The sequence below is a fragment of the Passer montanus genome, unplaced genomic scaffold, assembly GCF_014805655.1.
Source record: "Passer montanus isolate IOZ18808 unplaced genomic scaffold, ASM1480565v1 scaffold38, whole genome shotgun sequence".
Taxonomy (NCBI): Eukaryota; Metazoa; Chordata; class Aves; order Passeriformes; family Passeridae; genus Passer; species Passer montanus.
Window position 1 is genome coordinate 1,004,752 of NW_024368596.1, and position 22,634 is coordinate 1,027,385.

Sequence of the window (22,634 nt, forward strand, 5' to 3'; positions counted from 1 at the left end):
CTAGAACTAAAATCCTATTTAAATAATATATTCAGTTGTTCCAGATGCACAGTGTTGCTTTGTCGACAACAGATGTCTGTTCTGGAAACAACAATATTGGTGTCTAATTAGAGCTTACATTGAGAAAATTGTGTCTAGACTTTATAGAAGATATTGTGATTTCTTCAGAAATAGAAAAAAGACCTGGAGGATATTGGCACTGCTCCACAGGGCTTCAAAAACCCAGCCATTGTTTCAATTTATAGTTGTTAAGTAAAGAACTACAAAAATCATATATTTTTGTAGTCTACAGGCCCCCACTGGGCTGTGGGCTGTTTCTAGAATCCTGCCATGTCCACAGTCTGTCCATGACCCTGGGAAAAGCTAAGCATGAAGAGGAAGATTTACTTTGCCAGGCTCATTCACTTTCCTATCACCCATCTCATGTCTTTTTAGAAAGAAATCTGCTAAAATATCTGTCTAGATCTATAGGGAACAAGGTCAGTTTATGAAAATAATTTTGTATATTTTAATTCAAATTAAATTCATATTTAAACTGTTCTGTTTAGCTAAAATGTAAATTCAAATGCTAAACTGAACCAATCTATCTGCTGCATGTGCTTTATCATTGAACTGTCTTGACAATTCTTGTTAACATTTGCATAAACTGTACAGGCTAATAATAATGATGATGATGGAATTAGCCTGTTAGTATCTTATTTTTGTTGTATAATTTTAATCTGTAGGAATGAAAACCACTATATCTTTTGAATTAGTCAATGACTCTGCTTTACTATTATTAGCTATTTTTATGTATTTGTATCCCTAGATAGCACAGCAAAGCCTGCTGGTTTCCTTGTGGGGAGTCTTGAAAGCTTGTCTGTTTTGCTTGTCATCTCAATTATTATATCATTAATAGTAATATTTTAGCATGTTTAACTGACCTTCCTCTGAAATGTATTGGTGCTGAATATGGTTGGCAGTAATTTGCAAAGTAATTGTGGACAACACGAGCATGCATCTCATGTGCTCTGTATAAATCCTTTAGAAGTCATGTAATGGACTTGAGCAAAGAAGTTGGTGTTGAGATGCTGGCCAGCCAGGGCAAGGGAGCAGGGATTAGAGTCATCCTACAGCCCTTGAGGTCCTGAGTTTTTCCAGTTCCACTGCTCTCTGTCCCTTTATAAGATATTTAAGTTTGGTGGTTAACATATTTCTGTATTTTTCTACACTGGTATACACGTCCCCCTCCCCGTTTCTTATATCAGTAATGCATCAGGACAAATACAGGTAATTTTAATATTTTGTAGTTTGTGTATGAACTGTTCTAGAGATCTTTCTCTAGAATGCAATTGATGAAAATTTCTGAAAAGAGATGTAATTGTGTTTGTTAATCAATGTACAAGAAAGGAAAAGCAAAATTTAAGTGGTTATATGAAATATATACATGTACTCAAGATCATGGTTTCATAATGTAAAATGGTTTGTTAAGCTAGTTTTAACTTCCTATTAGGATTTTCACATGAGCAAATAGCAGCATATAGTTTTGCCAAAACCCCTCATTTGACTGGTTTGACTTCAGTTTCCATTTCTCTTCTAAAGTGATCCTTTTTTAGATAATGTGAGGGAGCAAGACATGTGACTGACTGAAGTTGGAAATATCTGCTTCATAATTATAGCTTTTAAATGATAGGAAAAAGGAGAGATTCCCTTTAATTTTAAACTTTATTTTTATGTGTAGGGAGCAACAGTTGGTGGTTCCAAAGCACGGAAGTATAGCAATATATTACTAATACCATGGTATGGTATTTAAAAAAGGAGGAAAAAAAAAAGATTGAAAAATTCCACTGGCCATTTCAAATGAAGCGAAAGAGACTTTCATGCTGTAAATCCTTGCCTGCCAGACTGGCTGGTTTTGATCTGTGCTCTCAAGGTTGCCTTGGCCATGCTCATTCTTTTCATCCTTGCTTCGTTTGAGGATCTCCAAAGCCACGAGCAGCATCCCAGCTGGGAGCCTCGCAGCCTGCCCCAGGAGCTGTCCCAGGCTCCAGCTGGCTCCTTTGTGCCAGCCTGCTCCCCTTTGCACAGGCCCTGGCACCAGCCTGGGCACCCCATCCAAAACCATTGCATAAGGAGTGTGACTTGTACCGTGCACAAGTGGTGTGTGGGTGCAGGCACATCTTGGGGAGAGAGGAGCCATGGGCTGAGTAAAAATAGGCTCTGCAGTACGTGCCAGAATGAGTAAGTTACATTGTCAGCTGAACAACGAAACCCAATCCCCTGCTGCTGCCCACTTCCCTCCCCCAGCTCCTAATAACTGTAATCCAATAAAATAAACGACACCAGCTGAAAGGAAGTAGAAGCTGGCTTATTTTGTGTCACTTGTCAAATAGTCAAGCATTTCACCTGATGTGAAGTTTTCAAGTTTGTAAAACATTTTAATGGGCAGACAGAAAGCGTTGGTCAGCTCCCCATGTGCATGTATACACACACAAAACAAATAAGAATCTGCATGAAGGACCATGATTCACTGGCTTGTTTAAGGATCATGGAGCTCCTTTTTAAAGTATGTTAAATAGGGTGGAAGTTGTGTATAGATTTGTTATCTGTGATGAACTAGTGTCAGAATGGGAATTTGATGAGTCGTTTTGTATTAGTTGTAATTATGGAACATCAGTGCAAATAAATCATGTACACGGGGTTATACCAAAAAGTAATGTTATTGATTGCACCTGACATTCTGATAATAAACTCCTGTTGAAATCATACAAAAGGTAATTTTAAATCTTATATCTTTGTCAGAGTTATGGCTTTATGGTCAAAACATTAATTAGTTTTATCCTAGAGCTGTGATGCAGTTTAATTTTGCAGTGTTGGAAAGACAGATCTATGCATGAGAGGCTAAGTTAAAAATATTTCTCATGGGGCACTGATGTGGACAGTTGCCAAGCCAGACCTTCAGATCCTTCCAGGGCTTTCAGCTGCAAATATCTACCTCTTAATATTGCATTGATCGGCAAATGCCTTTAAAAATCCAGTCTGTGGGGACTTCCATCTTGCACCAATCTATAAACCACTGCTCTGTGCTTCAGCTTTGGGATTTGTGACACATCTTCTGTTTGCCAGACTTGGAGCCAAAGGAGAGCTGGAACTTTGCAAACCAGCTTTCATGTTAGCAGCCAGCTCAGCCTGGGAGTTTGTACACAGAAAGAGGCTCCTGTGTGTCAGAAGTTACCAGAATGAGTCTGGGTTGTCTGGGAGAAGTTCACAGTGCTAAGAAGGGGGCAAGGAGCTTGATTTTCTCCTTAAACAGGGTTATTTGTCTGATGGGTAACACCATCCCAATAAAGTGCCTGATGGCCAATCTCTGAGTGGATCTGCAAGAGGGAACAGGTTTTTATTCTGCCTGAGCAGCCACTGATGGGCACAGGAGGCAGCTGGGCAACACCCCTGGTTTTATAGCTCTGCTTTGCTATTGCAGGGAAAGGCCAGGAAGGAAAACAACGGAGCTGAGAGGTCTGAGCTCTCAGCAGCTTGTGAGGTGTCCCCACCTGAGGAACAGCTTTGAGGCAGGTGATAAAGGGATGTGTGATGTGTCCACTTGGTGCAAGCTGCTCTTTCAGGTCTGTGCAGTGCTGTTGTGCTGCCTGTTTTCCCTTGTGCTGCCGACCTGCAGGTTTGTTGCTGTGACAGGTGAGCTTTGTTTCTCTAGCAATTAGAGAAATCTGCTATTTACTAATTAGAAGTGTGATAGTGAAAGGTTTGGTGGTTTTTTGCGTTGGGATTTTTTTTCCTGAGAGATTTAGCAGTGGAGGTTAATTGTGCTCAATAGACCTGTGCATGATTATATAAATCATAAATTATTTAAAATGATGCTTGTGATTCCATGAGCTTGACTACTGAGCATCTTGTGGGAGGGAGGAAAACTTTTAATGGTTTGTTTGGCACAAAAAAGCTTAACTTGAATGCTTTGCTGTTCATGTTTGTAATGCCTTCGCCTTGGTCTCTGTTTGCAAAATCAGTCAGTGGGCCAACTTCAAATCTTTGAGATCCAGGCAAGCTGTTTTGACTTTCTGAAATCTTTGCCTGGGAGGGATAAAAGGCTGCATGTAAACAAATTCAGGAGGTGTTTACTGGAGTTTACAGATGGATAGGCAGCCTGGCCAGAGCCCAGCACGTACCTTAAAGGCATTAGAGAAAGCATCTCCTACCAACCTGAACTTGCCAGCAGAGGAGAAAACTCACATGTGGTATTAACTCACGTGTGACTTCTTATTGTAAATATTGTGGTGATATTGGGATATTTTTTCTTGACTCCTTTCAATGGTGTCTCAGTTAGAAGCACACGACTGACTCATTCCTGCATCTGGGTATTGACGTCATTGTGATGCACTTTTCATTTCTAGCATGAGTGTTCCAGTCTCTCCAGTATGGAATTTAAATGAAAACATGATGCCCTTTATTATTACTGAGAAGTAAATGAACTAGAAAAATTACATTCATGGGCTTTCCAACTCATTCTCTATTGCACTGAACATATTGGACATCAGAGCCTGTCAACACAGTCATCTGAAACTGTCTCCTTCAGTGTTTCACTCCTAAGAGCCTGAATTATTCATCAGAGATTTTACTATGTTAACATATTCTCATGATCACGTTGACTTTAATTCCAGTGCATGAAAAAGGAAGTTTGCTGTTTCTCTTTGCATAAAAACAGATAAATGTATTAATGCTTTATCAGACACCTTTCTAAGTCCTTTGTAGCAAGTCAGAGCAGAACAAAGCACAAAGTAATGTCAGATCACATCAAATTAAAGTGTTTACAACTGCCAAGGTGTGATGCTAGAATAGTGAAGAAGTTTCTAGAGGTCTGGATGGAGAAAGTTGAAGTGTTTTATTCTTCAGGATGGGCAGTCTGCAGCAGGATGCCTTCCATGATGAGTTCCACATGTGCCATCCATGTCCCAACGCTGGGGCATGGGGGTTCAGAAATGCCCTGGGCAAATTAGAATGCTTTGAAAGTCAGAAGTTCTGATTCAGTTACTGCTTGGGAAAAGGGTGAGAGGTTTTGGTTTTTTTTTCATTCTTTCTTTTTTTTTTTTTTTAACCTCTTTGGTAACAAAAGAAATGTATTCTAGAGAGTTTCTCTGAGCTATGCCCAGGAGTTTCTTTATTACCAGCGCTATGACAAGGAATAAAGCAAAAGCAAATTGATGGTCTAGGAGGAGAAACTGCATTCTGTGGTGTCAGAGGACAAAAAGGCTCTGATAACTTTTTCTGAAACCTTATCAAAAGTATGATAGTTATAGGGCTATTTAGGAGCTTGAAAGTAAATGAACATTTACACATGTACATAACATACAAAGTGATGTCATGGTTTTAGTTTGGCCAGTGTGAGTGGAGGTCAGCACCCTGGAGCAGAGCTCTGAGCCAGAATCCATGCAATTCTTCTTCTTTGAGTGCTCACTTGGAGAGAAGGACAACTGTGGGTTTATGTGTTCAGAATGTTTATTTTCATGTAGCCATAAAGCATCATGAGGGTCATTTCCAGGTCAGCTCAGAATGACAAATCTTGTCAAGGGGCTGTGTGCTCCTGCAGTGGGAGCTCACAAGGTGCTGACAGAGCACAGGAATCGTGTTCTGGCTGTTCACAGGCTCTGACATTTGGGGAGAGGCCCAGTGCTGTGTACCATGCTAAATAAACTTACTATGAACAGAACCCAGCAAATGCTTTTTGAGCTCCAAGTGCCTTTCAAACAACTGAACACTGCTGCTCATGCAATGAAGATCTCTTAAAAATACTGGTGTCGTTTAAATGTGGGTCAAGTATGAATTTCTTAGACACCAAATTTAAGCATAAGCATGAAGTAGGCCAAAAAGCAGGATTGTGGGTTGCGGTTTTTTGGTTTAGATTTTGGTTTTGAGGGGTTTCACTTGTTCCCCTGTCTGATTTCTTTCTTGTTCTTGGGTTTTGTTCTGAATCAGATTGAAAAAAATTCAATGATTTGGAATTGCTTAGAAAACTTGTTTAAGAAACCCCAATTCACAGACCTTGAATAAGTTTTACCCACTGACTTTGTCAGTTTAGAGGATGTCAGCAGAGGGAAGATGGGATGTGTTGAGCACAAGCTGAGGCCATGAGGAGCTCTTGTCCCCCTGTCTCTTCCCTGGTCATTTCTTTCTCTGCATCCCACCACAGACACTCTGGCCTGGGTAAATTCTTTCCAGTTCACACACAGCAGGATTTCCTTGGCTGTGCCTGTCCAGGAGCCAGGGCAAAGGGCTCTTTTAAAAAAAAATTTCCATGATTTGGAATTGCTTAGAAAACTTGTTTAAGGAACCCCAATTCACAGTTTTGAATAAGTTTTATCCACTGACTTTGTCAGTTTAGAGGATGTCAGCAGAGGGAAGATGGGATGTGTTGAGCACAAGCTGAGGCCATGAGGAGCTCTTGTCCCCCTGTCTCTTCCCTGGTCATTTCTTTCTCTGCATCCCACCACAGACACTCTGGCCTGGGTAAATTCTTTCCAGTTCACACACAGCAGGATTTCCTTGGCTGTGCCTGTCCAGGAGCCAGGGCAAAGGGGTGTCTGTGTTTCCCCCTCTGAAGGCAGTGCCAGAGCCTCCAGAAGCTGAACAGAACTGAACTGTCCATGTTCCCTAGGGGGAAACCCTGGGAGCAGAACAGTGTCTTTTCCCACTGACTTTTGCTAGATGAAGCCAATCAGCAATCTGGTAATTATAATCTGTCTGTTTTGAAAACTATTGCTCTCAAGCACTCAGCAAGCACATGCTTTTGATATGTATATTGACAATATATGTCTAAAGTACTGCCATTTCTTTTGGAATATTAAAGGAAAAACTATTTTAAAATTCACTGCCTAGAGATATGTATTTTTTGTAGCAGGCACATTTATGTAAAATCAACTTAATTTCCAATATTTATATTTTGTGAATGTGAATTCAACATATATATATAATTATAGTTGGGAAGGAGTCCTGTGTTGTGCTGATTGGTGTTGCATTTCATTGGTAACAAAATCATGACAGGAATGCATGCCTAAAAGTTTGTATGCTGCATATTTTCACCTGAGGTTTGAAAATACCATTGTATCAAATATTTTGTGTAGAAATTAGGAAGTAATGCTGACTATGACACCTTTTTACTCTACTCCTACATATTTTGCAAGCAGGAAAGAAAAAAAAAAGCTAAATTCAGTAACAAAATATTCCTTGCTAATTGCTACTTAAACCTTTGTGACCTTAGATTTTCACTGGTGTTTAGCTTTAAATAAATTATTTTTCAAAGCCCTCAATGCATGCCTTAAGTTGCTGTTTTTAGCATATTTCCATGAAGTTTTGAGAAGCTTTCACAGACCATGAATTAGGTGGTGTAAAAGAGGTGGAGAAAAGGGGATAGCAGGTTCCAGAGGGCTGTTCTGTGAGGAAGGAAGGCAGCAGACAGTGCTGAAGCCTTTATGGCAAATACAAGCATCAAAGCTCTGAGCCCTGTGTGGTGCGACCGCTGCCAGAAGAAATATGACAATTCTCAAAACAAAGCCACCCCCCTGCCACCTCCACACGCTCTGGATGTGAATATCACCTCCCTGGAGCATGCTGATTTGTGAAGCTCACTGAGAAACACTCTCTTTCTCCTTCCATTGAGTGTTTTTTTGACTTTGTGTTTTGCATTTTTGCATTTGGAAATTGTTCAGCCCTGCCCTGTTCTCTCCTGACTCGTGGTTTGCTCCCAGACTTTCATGGCTTGAACTGCCCTGCCACTCTAACCTTGCAGACAGTTTTCAAAGTGGGCTTTAAAGGCAATTGTTCAGATTTGATTTCTGCATGAGGATTTGCTCTTTGTATAGAGAATTTCTTGTAGTAAGTTCCTGGAAAAGAAGGAGAACCAGCAATACCTCCCCTTGAAATCTGCTCATGTTTGCTGGGTGAAGAACTGGAGAAACTGGCACCCATCCCCTTCCCAAGGGCCAAAGTTTTGCCTCAGGATGGGAAGAGCATCTAGAACACTCTACTTGTGAGGGGACTCAAGGGGACATAAAAGCAGAAAAGATCAAACCCAGATTCAAAACAAATTAGCAAAATGTCCCCTGTTCTTAGATTTCTTATCAGCATTTTGCTTTCTAGGAACTTCATCTCTGCATTTTGCTTTGTACAGGAACAATTAAGTCCTGCAATAATTTTCCTTTGTATATTGATTTAAACTGCAAGTTTAATATATAACTAGGAGATAAAATATTCTAGAAATATGGTGTTATGCTAAAATAAGATTGAGAATTTTAGTTTGATGCATAACATCTATTTAAAGTAGTCACGTAATTTATTGGAGCTGAGCTTCTACTGAAATAGTTCTGCAGTTTCATTATCACTTTTGTAGGCAGACCTCTGATCTAGATAACCAGGGGAATGCTATTTTGGAGGAAAATATTCTAAATGCCTTCCTCTTTCTGAATTACAAGGGGATAAAAGAAGAATACTTCCCTTGTGAATCAAAGGATGATATTTATGAAGAATTCCAGAGCTTGCTTTTCTTGAAATTTAAAATAGGACATTGAGAGTTCTTCACCTTAACAAAATGCTAGATTTCTAAAAACTGAAAGATTTCTGATCTATATATTCTGGCAGTTTTTAAAATAGGGTTATTTTTGTCCAAACTATGAGCCAGGTTTAGCAGTTCTGAACAAAGTACATGTCTGTAGGCTCTGCAGTTTGGTAGTCTTTTAAATCATCCTGATTATCTTAAAAGCTGAGATCCATCCTGAAATACTAAATTCTTGGGGTTTTTTATAGAGAGACTTTTAGAATTGATTCAAAGTAGCTGTAAATCAAAGCTGCAGCCTCTGTATTTTCCTCTCAGAGGTGGCTTTGGAAAGCACTTGCTTGTGACCCCAACCTTTCAGGCTCCTGAAACTGCAGCTTTTGAGATTAAATATTTGAGATTAAATTATTGAGTGTGGAAAATGGCTGTGAACACCTTCTCTCTGTATTGTAGCAGCAGGCCAGTGATGCACGCAATGCAGGTGGGCTCTGCATTGGTCTCTGGACAATTCTTGGCTCTCTCTGTTCTGTTCCAGTGTCTGCAGAGCTCTGAATGCTCAGGGAAGGGGAGCAGAGTGTCAGGGAGAGCTGCTGGAGATCTGCTCTGTGAAACCCTCCCCGTGTCAATGAGAGAGATCAGATCAGATCTTGAAGCACACACAGCCAAGTCCCTGGGTTTCAGACAACTGCTGAAACTTCTGAAAATAGTTTTGTTCATGTGTTTGGGTTGTTTGCTTTGTTTTGTTTGTTTTGGTTTTTTTTTCTCAGTACTTCATATCCTGCCAGTAGCAAGAGCCAGGAAGCTGCTGTGATCTGCAGCATGATGTTGGCAGCTCTTCTTGATAGAGGGTGAAAAAGCTTGAACCTTACTAGGCCTCTCCTTCCCTTGGTAGCAAAAGGGCAGCTAACCTCTTTAATCTGTAAATGCTTTAGTAAGAAGTCATTGGGGAATTTGCTATGTGTTTGGGTTGTTTGCTTTGTTTGTTTTGTTGTTTTTTTTTCTCAGTACTTCATATCCTGCCAGTAGCAAGAGCCAGGAAGCTGCTGTGATCTGCAGCATGATTTTGGCAGCTCTTCTTGATAGAGGGTGAAAAAGCTTGAACCTTACTAGGCCTCTCCTTCCCTTGGTAGCAAAAGGGCAGCTAACCTCTTTAATCTGTAAATGCTTTAGTAAGAAGTCATTGGGGAATTTGCCTAAAGCTCCAAGCCATCAGAAAGCTTCACTGGGCCAAATAATCCAGTGTGTGCAGGGATGGAAAAAGCCCAGACTGGGACCTAGGACAGCTGCAAGTCCTGGTTCTGACTGACTTTGTCTGTGAAGACAAAGCTTTCATTGCATGATTATATTTTCTTCCAGAAAGAAAAGCCTGATTGCTGATCTCCCTGGCATGTTTCATAAATATCCACTGTGTTTATCTGATCTGCTGATTTTGGGGACACATATTCTTAAACACTTAAACACTTTTTCTTTTTGCTAACAAACTTTATGACAAAAACTCTTCTACAGAAACATGTTTCCTGATAGTTTTTCTATTGGGGAAGAAGAAGGGAATAACCACTGTATGTGTTTTTTAACTAAACTGAAAGGGGACAACAAGATCATTGAAAATTTTCACTGAGAGTTTAAGACTCTCACAATGTTATTGCAAGGGCCACAGGGCACTGACCATGAAGGTTCAATGAATCATCAGACCAAACCATTATACCTGTGAATTCAATTAAATATAGGTAGGTAGTGCTAGAATTTCCTACCTTTTTTTTTTTTTGTTTGTTTGTTTGTTTGTTTGTTTTTAAGCTATTTCTTCTTGGTACCATGGGAACATTTAGTCTCCCATTTTCTTTTGAGACTCTCCAAACAATGGATGACAATTTATCTGTGGTACTCTGTTCAATAAACTAAATGTTCATTTTGGCTAACTGCTCCAGTGCTGCTAGCTTTCTAGCCTGAAAGAAATTGAAAAGCTGGAGAAGGCTATTCATAACAACCCAGTAGAGCTCTAAATATTTTTATTTCAGTAGTAAGATGGGACCTTTTGGATAATTCTTAGGAAATAAATCCTGTAGTTCATAGCTGGTTAAAACGGATCTGGAAAAGAGAGGGCAGGGAGCTGCAAGGCCGTTTGATTGTGCTACAGGGCTTTAATATCTCCCTGGTCTTATTTCAGATGCTCAGCATCACTCTTTGCTTGCTCAGCTAATAGTACACAAAGTGATCATTAATCAAAGTAAATAATGTGGCTGTAGCAGAAAACATAAGGCACTGAATGCAGAGAGAGTTTGCATTGATTCCAGGGGATTTTGGACAGATGGGTATCATCACTGCAATGTAAATAGATAAGGTTTCAGGTTCATGATCAGTTTTACAGATCACCTGAGCCGTGGTAATGGTATATGAGCCCTTAGCCTCTGGTAATGTTGCTGTTTTTTAAATGTAACTTTAACCATCTTTTCACTTCCCTGCAGGCCAAACTCAGGCATTCACACAGCTGCCAGTGCTCAGCCCTGGGGGCTGCAGGATGTGTGGCTGCTGTGGCTTCAGTTCATTTGGGAAGGGTTCCCAGGAGGAATCTGTAGAGCCAAGGCTGGGAAAGGGAGCTGCTGCCACACAGAGTCTTCACTTGTCAGCTTCACCAGATCATCATCTAGTTTTGTGTGACACTCCTGGCAAATTATTAACAAAGAATCTAACAAGATGATCATACATTGGATATTTTGTACACGATCCATACATGTTACCTGTTGTCTTTGGGAGGCTGCAGCAGGAACAGGTGATTTGAAGGACGGATTGTGGTAATCAGCCAGCAGTATGTAAATATATGTGCAGGAGGGCAAGCAGGCTTGGTGTGTGCTGGACCAGGGCAGGCACTGCAGGGCCAGCCACGGGGCAGGAGGAAGCCCTGCTAAGCCAGCCTGTTCCACCCTTGAGCTGGGAGCACTGGCACCTTCACAAAGAAATCCTGTTTACCTCAGTAGCAGCAGTTTTCACTTACCCACAGAGAGAGAGGGCTATGAGCTAGTTGCTTCAGCTCTGGAGGAGGAATTTTTTTGTTGTTATTCTGTGTCAATGATGTTTTGTCATTTCCTTCCTTCAGAAAAAATAAAAATTGAAGTGATGTAATTTTTTTTTGTCTGGTGATGGAGCTGGTGGGAAATTGCAGCTGCCAGGCATTTTTCACTGAAGACTCTGATGATTCATAAACTTGAGATAGGTGGTCATCTTAGCTTTCCAGCTTCTGAGGAAGCAGGTAGTGCAGTCACTGGATGAGCTGGCTTTGCAGTGAGGGGAGGAAAGCTCCCTGCAAGGATTATTAGTAGGAAAACTCTGTTCTGCTACCTGGACTGGGAAACTATTCCAAGCAAGTTTAGAGCATACTTGGATTTAAACCCAGAATCAGTAAAGTCCAAGCTCTTGGAGCCATAAACACTCATGGAGCAGCTTACACCAGAGAGGACCTCTGGAGATCTCTGGTACAGCCTGCTGCCAGCAGGGCATGACCAGCTGAGCCCTCTCAAGGCCTAATCAGTCCAATTTTGGATTATGGCCAAGGCTAGAGGATCTCATCCTTCATGTTTTCATTTTTATAATGTCTAATTAAAGAATCTTCCCTTTCCCAGTTGTGGAAGTCACAGAATGTGAATTTACACAAACAGCAAAATAACGTGGGTGGGATTTGATTATTAAGTAGCATATTAATATGGGAAGGTGTCCAATAAGAGTCATTTTACTGCCTCAGGGTTGTGCAGCTGGTGAACTGAGCTCTGACCTGGCCAAGGCTGTGCAGGGCACAAAGTGTTCACTGGATTGCATGACTGAAGATGATACACTGGGGACTCCCCCTGCCATGGGGACAAAACCAAGACTTGTAAGGTTATAGCCCAGAGAGAAAGACTTCTATTTCCCCCTTTCTAGTCCTGGCACTGGTCTTTTTTATCTTCCCTCCAGGCAGAAGATAATTCTTTAATCAAGATTTTTTTCCCTGAAGAGGGAAGTTGGCACTCAAGGACTGGGTAGATGTGAAGGAGAAGAACAGGTTTTAGATGACACACTTGGACACCAAAAAGGCCATTCACAAGCTTAAGTAAGAAGGAAACATGGGCATTCTTTTGTCCTCTTTTTCTAATCATCAAAACAAAATTTACTTTTAATACTTTAGAGTAGACATGTATTTTTATAAACATACATTTTAAAACAAGAATTTGGGACATCTTCCTAACAGAAAAGCATCTTTACTATTACCCTAATAAGGTTGCATCATTAAATAGTTTGTAAAGGTTTTGAAGGGCTTGGAGAATGTTCCCGTTGTAACTTGTACTGCATTTTGAATTGTATGTTTCTGGAACTGTGCATCCTAGCCAGTATTATTAAAAAAACATTACTGTGAGCTTTTTGCTTTATGGAAGCATTGTAGATCTGACCTTATTTTCTTTCTTGTAATACCTTACAACATAAATTCTTGCATACCTGATAATCAAAAATCACCTGGTAATGTGGCACCCAGCTTGAGGGGGGTTGGTGAACCTCTAACATTTGGACTCATAGAAGATTTTCAATTAGGTGGATCACTGTGGCAATTTCATTATCTACAGACCCTGTCTTTGTTATGTTGTATGGCACCATGGCTCAGCTGAAGCTGCATCTCCTTTGCAGTTTGTCCCTGTGGTCTGGTTTGTTTCTGAGGTTGGCATAGTGAAATACTGAGCTGGATATTCAATTTTTTTCTGTGCTGTTGTTTCCTTCCCCGTGACTCTGAAGTAAATTTCCATTGCTTGCAGAGGATTTTGAGAATGCAGATATGTTCATGTGGGCTGTTCAGATCCCTTTGCAGGAGAAGCCTTGGAAGGATTTTACAGAAATTTTACAAGACTGAAGCTCGTAGGTCTGTTTTTGGTCCAAAAGGTCTTTTGGCATAGGCCAGGATGTGAATGAGGAGGAAGAGCCTGCACAGTAGGAAATGGGAGCTGATCTTCTCCCTGGGCAGTGCTGATGAGGGGATGAAACACTCTTGCCCTTTTCTCATGTGAATCCACAGCTGATGCCCTCCTCCCTGAGCCTCAGATGCATTGAATCATCGATTTGATAGGATGCGTGGTCAGCTGAAAAATCACTGGGTTTGGGTCTAGGATTTGCTATTATGTGTTTGTTTGATGCTCTTAAAGCAGCACTATTGACTGCTAAAAACAGCTTCAGCCCCCAGTGCAGGAGCTGTAAGAGCCTGTGCTCTCCAGGGCAGTGCAGAGGAGCCAGCAGGATGCTCTGGGAGCACAGCACTGCTCACATGAAATGCTCCTGGTCTCACCACACCAGTGCACTGGAACCTGGCCCTGAAACAGGTGGAGCAAAAAATGTTGGCATGCCTTATTGTACACCAGTAGAAATTAAAACCCTGCCTGTTTGTGTAGAACTTAGGGTACTGTCAGCCACTGTGAATTCAGAATGTGATACGTGAACTGAGGAGAAATAGCTAAGACTGATTCCTCCATGCCAGGGCTGAGAATATGTAAATATTAATTCATTCATAACACAAAATCCCTAGTGGCACTGTACCTGTGCTAAAACACAGCCCTTAATTTTGAAGAGTATGAATAATTAGATAACAGAAGTGACTGCTGTCATCTCTCCAAGAACAGTAAGATCTCAGCATCTGATGTGGCTGTTTGCTTCGGTGCCATAGAAATCAACAGAATAACTTGCAGAGACTTCAGAGAGAGAGACTCTGATTGCAAAAGGACATTTTCCCTCCGCACCTGTAACTCAAAATTCCTTTGTTTTGGGAGTTGTTGAGTGTAGGTGTGCAGTTGGCAGCATGCTGGTGAAAGAAACTGTAGTACTAAGACAAATAGCAATAAGAAGGTAGGAATACAGCAAAATCTGAGATCAAGGGGGACATTCATGTGCCAGCCTACCAAATTCACAGCAGAGACAAAAGGTGATGCAGAGCACTAAAGAGCAAATTTTGTTAAGGCATCTGAACTGCCCTGGTTTACATGTAGTGCCATGCAAAGTGACTTTGGAAATGATTTAATTTTTCATTATGCACACAGAGGGTCTTGAAAATGGCACAAATAGTGGAGTAGATATGCTTAAAACCATGAATATTTTCTCTTCTGTGAGAGCTCTTTTGGCTGTTGTGGTTTAAAATAAATCACATTTCCCTGCTTTTTGACTTCCTTGAGCATTCTGGGAGATAATAAACTGCTTCATTTGCAGGATGGTATTTCATATGTGGGTGTATGGGACCTTCACATCCATTTTGCATCTATTTGCTTTATCAGTTACTTCATCTCTGCTCGACCCATCTCCATCAGTGGAGCTTGACATGTTCTGCAGAATCCTCCTGGCTCTGGTTTGCAGGGAAGATCTATTCCTTCCTTGAACTATAAATATGTGGGTGCTATCACTCAGCTTCTCTGCAGTGGCTGTTTGTGCTATAAACAGTTTCTGGGGCTCTTTGATCCCAAACTGCTTGGTGATTCTGGCATGTCTGCAGTTTGAACCAACTCCTAAGACAAGGAGGCTGGATGGGATTCCCTCAGAGGTCAGAGGGCAGTAATCATGAGCCCTGTGGTAGCATCCAAAGGTTTTTAGGGTCAGAGCTGTTGTATGGCTCTGGGATGGCTGAGGTTTTCCTGAGACAGGAAAAAGCTGAGCTCAGACATTTTGGGGTGCCTTTGTGGCATTGTAAGATGCATCTAGTAGGGTGCTTGATTCATCTTGCTGGGTGAGACTGGGAAAAGAGAAAGATCACCAAAGGAGTAAAGCAGAAGGGCTGAAAGGAAAAATGAGAGAATTTTCTCCCATGAGATGAGGCACCAGAACTGGAGATGGCCCTTGCTTGTGAAGTAACACCAAATACTCCCAGCTGTGGCTCTGGCAGAGCCTGGCAGCAGGGAGAAATGTCATTACCAGAAGTTGTGTGTGTAAAGAAATGCCAAGCCCCTGCAGATGCTGCTGGCTCCAGAATGCCCCCATGTGCAGCTGGTTATTTGCAAACAAACCTGTCTGATCCTCTAGGAAAGTCAGTCATGGAGAAATACCTGAAGCTGGTTAAATGTCACAGACACTGTGACCCACAGCCAGGATAGCTGGATCCATCTCCAATCTGTGCTGGGTTGGCCCTGTCCCTCCCCGGGGTGGGGACAACCAGACCAGGAGCACACTGAACTCCTGTGGGAAGTGATCACAGCTATTACCCACTCACAGAGCTTGTCCCCAAAGGCAATACTCAATATGCCTATTGACAGAATTCCCGCTTCAGTGAAAGACAAGGTGACATTCCTGTGTCTTTTCTCAAGAAGTTTTACTCTCCTGCTATTTCTCACCAATGGCAATATGGTGTAATTTTAAACAAATAATTTTCTTACTGCTGTCTGGGACTTCTTACTAAGAAATTTTTTCCTCAGGGTACTGTGAGAGAGATTTCTTTGCTATTGTTAACCTCAATGAAACTCTGCCAACTAGTAACTGAAAAGCTTCCTGTTATATCTAAGGAAAGATATAATTTTAAAATAAAAATTGTAATATTTTACAGTAAATATTACTGTAAAAAATGCAGTAAAATACAGGTGAAAGCAATGAGTAGGAGCTGCATGCATACAGCATGGGTCCTGTTTTCTTGTTTGAAGAAGTTATTTATTTAGTCATGCACTCAAAACCAGCTCAATTATATAAATAAGCCCTAGCATAACTTTTTTTTTTCTCTGAGTGTTTTAAACTGGGGAACTGCCTGAGTAATTTTCTTCTGAGTACAAGTAATTACTCAGGTTTGCACTCAGTGACTTTCCTTTTATTAAGCTTTAGAAACAATACTGTATTTTGAATCCCATTATTCTTTTTATTCCTAGCTTTAAGTAGAACATTAGTGAGCCAGCTGAGGGGCATAGGGTGAACACAAAAATATTTTCTTTGTTTGGAGAGGAAAACTGTGATTGACATTTATCACTGGTTAATAAATTCTGTGGCTAAAGTCAGTTTGTAGCAGCAGAAAAGATTGTTTCATAATGCTATTCCCTCAGTAAATGACATTTTAAATTTCCTTGATTATTCATCTTTTCGGGCTTTGAAAATTTCTAATATATTTTGGAAGCTGGGTTATAATGAGCTTGCAGGCAGCTTATCACATAATTTCCAAGAGGCACCAACAATGGTCTGTGGCTGTATTTTGCTTCTGATAGTGAGTGTTTGCTTTAGGCTTTGCTAAGCATTAAGATAAAAAATACACTCTATGGTAATTGGGAGCCCTGCCTGTGCTCCTCTGGAGGGAAGATGATGTCAGGGGTTTCTTATTTATCAATATGCCCCTGAAAACAGGTGTGGGTGTCTTTGTGAAACCTTGTAGGGAGATGGCAGCAGGGAGGTGACTGTGCAGGACTCTGTGATGATGAATTCCCATTGGTGGCAAAGGAATTGTCTTCATCCTGCACAAAATTTATTTTCCCATATCAAATGAGCTTAAAAAGTGAGCACCACATTCTCTGATCCTCATGATGGTGAGCCTCCAGAACCTGAAGAAGTGGATTTGACCCATTAAAATTTGTCTTCTGGGCTGCAGGGACTTTTCCCTCCTGGGGCCACAGCTGATGAATCCAGCAAGGAAATTGTGGTGGTGACCCTGAGCCTGCAGAGCAGGAAAGGTGGCCAAGGCTCCCAGGGCTCCAGGAGGTTTCCTGCTGGCTCTGGAGGTTTGCAGCCTCCTTTGCTGACAGGAGCCCACCCATGGTCCTTTCATGGTCTGCCCACAACCATCCCCTGCTGCAGTCAGATGTGGCAAACCACCCATGTGTGGGGACACAAGGCTTGACTCCATTTTGCTCAGAAGGCTGATTTATATTTTTCACAAAATATCATGGCTACAGTCAGACACGTTGTGTCTCCACCAATGAGCACTTCCAGGTGCATCTCCAGCAGTGTTCCCAAATGGAGTGTGCTCAATGAAAAGCATTGCTTTGCTGGCTTAACTTTTATCCTACAAGCAGAGCTTTCAAATAATCATCCATCAAACCCCATCATATTTTGGGAAGCGTTACACTCAATAAAACAGGCAACTGGAACAGCATCTTCCAGTAGTGTCACAGCAAGTACACTTAAAATTCAGGTTGTGTTGGGGGACAACACTGCAATGAATACAAGGAGGCTGGATTGAGAATAGATTTTTCCAAGTCAGAAGGATTAATTCCAGCTCTCACAGAAGATTTAGCTCTTTCCATGTGGGATGCAAACCTTGTGGATCTGAAATAATTAGCAGGCAGACTGCAGACCTAGTGTGTGTTACACAAGATAAAAATGGAATTTCTTTAAAAATCATGATGTGTACAAAGAATATTATTTGAAAACTTAAGAGAAGTAGTTCAACAGCTTATACCCCTTTATTTATGAGCTCATAGAGGAGACACAAAGATGACTACACAGCTCTGCAGTTTTAGAGTTGGCATCAGTTGTTAACTTGGCTTCCTTCTAACAAAAATTTCTTTACTATCAGCAGTAGATATCCAACAAATGGACCTTTTCATACACCTGCCTTTGCAGGGGAAGAGAGGTGCACATACAGAGTTGTACCATGCTGAACACCAGGGCAGGTGCTTTTTCCCCAAATTAAAGCCTCAAGCCTGAAGATGTTGCACCATGAGGGTGCTGTGGGTTTCCTTGGGCCTCAGGTTATAGACAAAGAAAAGTCTGATTTATTTGTCCTGGATCTTTGTAGAGATTTATTTGCATAAATTAAATTTAATTACCCACAGTAAATGGACTATTTCCCCCCCATCTCTGGCCCAGGGATTGCACCAGGACTATGGCACCTTCCAGCAGCTGTGCAGGAATGGATGCAATATTTTCTCCTCTTTTTCCCAACATGAGAAATAACTTGGAAATAACAGCAAAGAGATCGTTCAGTTATAAAGAGATTAAGAAAGGGGGGAATGGGTCTTCACAGAAATATGCATCTCTATGTAATAAAATATTGAATGTGATGAACTGAATTCAGGCTCATAAAATGAATTCAGCCTCATTTTTAGTGCTCTAAAATGATAATGTAGAGGAAAACCTATTCCAGACATTTCTTCAGGCATTGCAGTTACTTCATTAGCCTTTATTTCTTCTCACTTCTCCTCTCTTGACAGCTTTTCAAGTCTCAGGTTCTTCCTTCTTGAAATGCTTTGATGTGCTCATCTGTTTGACAAACTGTTTAAGGTCTTGATCTTAATTTAACATTTGTAGATACCCACAGAGGGTTTTGTTAATGAAGTCTTTAAAATACCAAGTGAAGTTCTAGTTTTCTTCAGGAACAAAGTTTTATCCTTGACATTATTTTTCCTTAGGAATGATATTCCTATTTAACATCCAGGAAATTTTTAGTCTTACAAAGCAGCACTGGGCTTGTAAGGGTAGGGATGTAATTAAATGAGGATTTTATATTTCTTTGGGGTGCCTTTTTAAAAAAGAATAGGAATACATCATAATTGAAAATGCCTTTTGAATGACAGAAGCCTTTGATACCACAAAGGCATGAGAGTAAGTGCTTGCCCAACCTCAGATTAGGAGTGCTTTTATACTTTGATGGATAATACTCTCTTTTCTGGATTGAAGCCATGGTTTTTGCTAGTTGGTTTGGTGTAAGGTAATTAAATTGAACTAAGGGTTACTCATAAACTATGTTCATGAATTTTAGCACTACTGACAGTGACAGCAATCTGAGCTCCTGAGTCTGTGATATGGACTGACAGGAATAATTCATTGCCCTGCTGTAGCTGGATCTGGCATTTCAGATCTCCAATTCCAGATGCAGTGCCTATAAAAACCTCCTTGAAGAGCTGTGTGTGAAAGGAAAAGGTTGACATGAAGAGAAAGAAAATGTTTCCAGGAGGTCTGTGAGACTAGGAAGTCATGTGTGTTTTATTGTTAAAATTTGCTCTATTTTTGGGCCCCTCTGTGGTGCTTTGGGACCTGCTGAGAGATCCAGAGGAGCACAGCCACTCTGTCCTCTGGGACTTCACTTTCTCTGGAACTGTTTTGTGCTCGAATCACACAAAATGTTTCTCTGCTATAGTAATGTTTGTATTAAAAAAATTTACAAACTTGGGTAACAGTTTCTCAGTAGTGTCAGCAGCATAAATGTACTGCTGGTTCTAAGGCATTTGCCATGACCTTGGTCATAGCAAAGTGGTCAAAATGGAATCTCTTTTTGAAAAGACAAAACAATTTTCTTGTTTTCAAGGGGAAACTCTGGAGAAAACTTACTTCTGAAATATAGAATTTGCTGTTGCTTTTAATCTGCCAACAGCTAGCAGAGTTTTGGCTGGTTGGTTTTTTTTTATTATTTCTTCTTTTTCCATAGTGTTTTCCCTCATAAATCAAATAATGTAAATAAATTACATACCTTATCTAAAATAATGTAAAAGAATTTCATTAGCTAATTCCATTTGGCTAATTTTTAAAGGAAAAATATTTTGCCTGAGGTTAAATCTAAGGCTCAACATGCACAGCCCTGCTGCCTTTAAATGTTAATGTAGGCTCACTCTTTAGATAAGGACCAAGTGATCCTTAGAAGTGAGAAAGCTGCATCAAGGGATTTGACAAGGCTCATTAAAGTTCAATTAGAAAATTCGTTTTAACACTAGGCATCCTGCCTCTTTTACTTCCCAAGCACAAACAATAAAATTTTCATCACATACAAGTACATACTTAAAATGTGCTATGGAAATAAATAATCTTCATGTTTAATTCATCTCAAATAATAATTGATGTCCATTAGGGATTTGGATCAGGCATTAGGTATACAGCTCCACAGTGTGGCATTGGATGTGTGATTCCCAACTGTCCCTACTGGGAAGTTTGTCAAGTGAATTGAAATAAAAATTATTTTCAGAGGAGTTATGATAGATCTTTTCTAAAGAGTTCATCTGTTTTCTGAGCAATGCAGTCTTGGCACACACTCAAAAAAACTTGACTCAGCACCTTTACATGGAGTGATTTCATGATTCTTTTAACTACTTCTGTAAGTTTTATTCATTTAACATCACACTATTTTCAGTTCTTGGTTCTCAGTCATGGGGAATAATCCCCTCCTCCTACCCCCAATATTACAAAAATTTAAATTTTCACTTGGCTGTTTGATTGCAGGGTATGAGTGTTGTGAGAGACTCGTGACATGGACATTTACAACATCAGTAAATCCAGGTGTGAAGTTGGAGCGTTAGGCAGCTCCCATGTGCTGTGGCTCTTCAGGCTGCTCTTAATTCCTTTTTTGCAGCGATAAACCTGCCAAGAATGCAGTGCTTGTTATGCCATGATGGATGTCTTGTGGAGTCAGTCCTTGTCCCCAGTGCCTGCCCTTTCCCTGCCTTTGTTTCCTCTGCAGTACTGCTTATCTGTGAGACATTGTGCAGCCTTCTGAAATGGTGCAAACCTTTAAATAAATGTGGTTTTTTGTTGAATGGGGACTGGTGTGATCACTTTCTAAAGTGCTGGGTTGTGGCTGTTCAAACCCTGCCTTTGAGGGGCCTGTTCTACAGAGTGGACGCTGCATGTAAAATTATTCATTAGAAGGTGACTGGGAAATGTAAATGAGTCCTGTGATTTTTTTTTTTAATTGTATTTTTCGCTTACTTGCATTAATGAAATTAATGCAAAAGTGTTTGGGTGATCTTAAAACATAGAAAGCAAATAATATAGAAGTTAATGACTCATGTCAGGGGAAGAGATGCCCTTTGTGCTGTTCCTGCAAATCTTGGCTGTAATCAGTTTAGGAGGGTTTTTAATTCCCAAATTGGTGACCAAAACTTTGCTGGCAGTTGCAGCTGCTTGTTCTTATTCCTGTGGCACAGTCATTATGGACTGCAGCATTTTGGCTGCCCCACAAGACATGTATTTCCATGAGTTTTAAATACTATTCAATGGTACTGACCTTGCAGGAACAGTATGTTCCAGAGGAAACTCAAATATTAAGTCTTCATAATTTTCACTGTAAATCACTTTGTAACCCTGCATTAAAAGGAAAAAACCCTCTTAAGATATTTATTTCCCAACTGCAGTTATAAAAATAATGGTCTAATCTAAAAAAATTTAAAATACTAATAAATGGGAAAATCCACAGAGAACCCCTTAATGTCTAAAATGAAGCCAACCCAGTGACTCAGATATTATTAATTGGTATTGCTCAGTGTTCTTAAAGAACCTTCCCTGAGTCTTTTTTGAAAGACAAATAACTAGTTTAAATAAGCTGCATTTTCCCCATCCTAGGTATGCTATGTCTTAAAGCTGACAGTGCAAACTGTAACCTCAGAGCCATTAAACATTAAATAGGCATTTTGTGAAGGCACTGGCTGTAACAGAGGCCCTGGTGTTTCTTCACCTCTTTGTGAGCACTAAGCAAGTTATTTTGGTGAGTGCCCCATGAAGGGGCAGAAAAACCAGACCCCTTTTTGTAGGGGTCATTAAATTTTAGGTGACAAAATTCACTTGCCATGACCCCTTGGCTAAGCACACTTGTTCATTCCTGAACAGTTATCTTAACTTGGACCCAAATGTTTCCTGCTGATAGAAATGCCACTTCCTTCATTTGCCATGTACTCAGGATCAGCAGCTGATGTGATGCCTGCAGCCTGGCCAGTGCTGTCATTCCGTGGGGACAGCGAGCTGACACAGAACTCATCCTTCCAGTGGTACTTTCTGGAGGATCAGCTCTCTCTGCTGCCTGTGCTGCTGTCACCCAGCATGAAAAGCTGTAGATACCCCAGGGCTGCAGTGTGGGCTTTGGATGAGAACTGCACAGATGCATCAGAGCAGCACAGACAGCGACTTCTGGGAAGATCATGAAAAAGTGAAGTCGGGCTAATGGACCCCAGTTCCTCTCCTTCCCTTTTGGCAGCCCTTCATGGTAACACAAAGTGAGTACAAAGCCTGGCACCGAGACAAAACGCAGTGATTTGTGCTGTAAGTGTTCCTAAAGGCAAAAGGGATCTTTGAGGGCTTCCCTGAATTGATTCCTGTTTGAACTAAAGCCAGAGCTTAAGCCAGACTGCAGAGCTGCAGCTGCAGGACCACGGCCGTGGCGCTGGGGAAGGAGGTCTCAGCCCAGATTTGTGCCAGGGTCAGGGGGAGCCCTGTG

At 40.9% G+C, this 22,634-nt stretch overlaps 1 protein-coding gene across 5 annotated transcripts in view; it reads left to right on the forward strand.

Moving 5' to 3' along the window:
- Positions 1-22,634, forward strand: part of HTR2C (5-hydroxytryptamine receptor 2C) — a 216,437-nt gene that overhangs the window by 109,575 nt on the left and 84,228 nt on the right. Inside the window, exon 1 of one of the 5 annotated variants that reach the window (XM_039717618.1) lies at positions 22,169-22,413. The exons of the other annotated variants lie outside the window; for them this stretch is intronic. The gene's annotated coding sequence lies outside the window, so the exon portion shown is untranslated. Of the gene's footprint in view, positions 1-22,168; positions 22,414-22,634 lie in introns of those variants that run through there. 5 annotated transcript variants of the gene reach the window in all.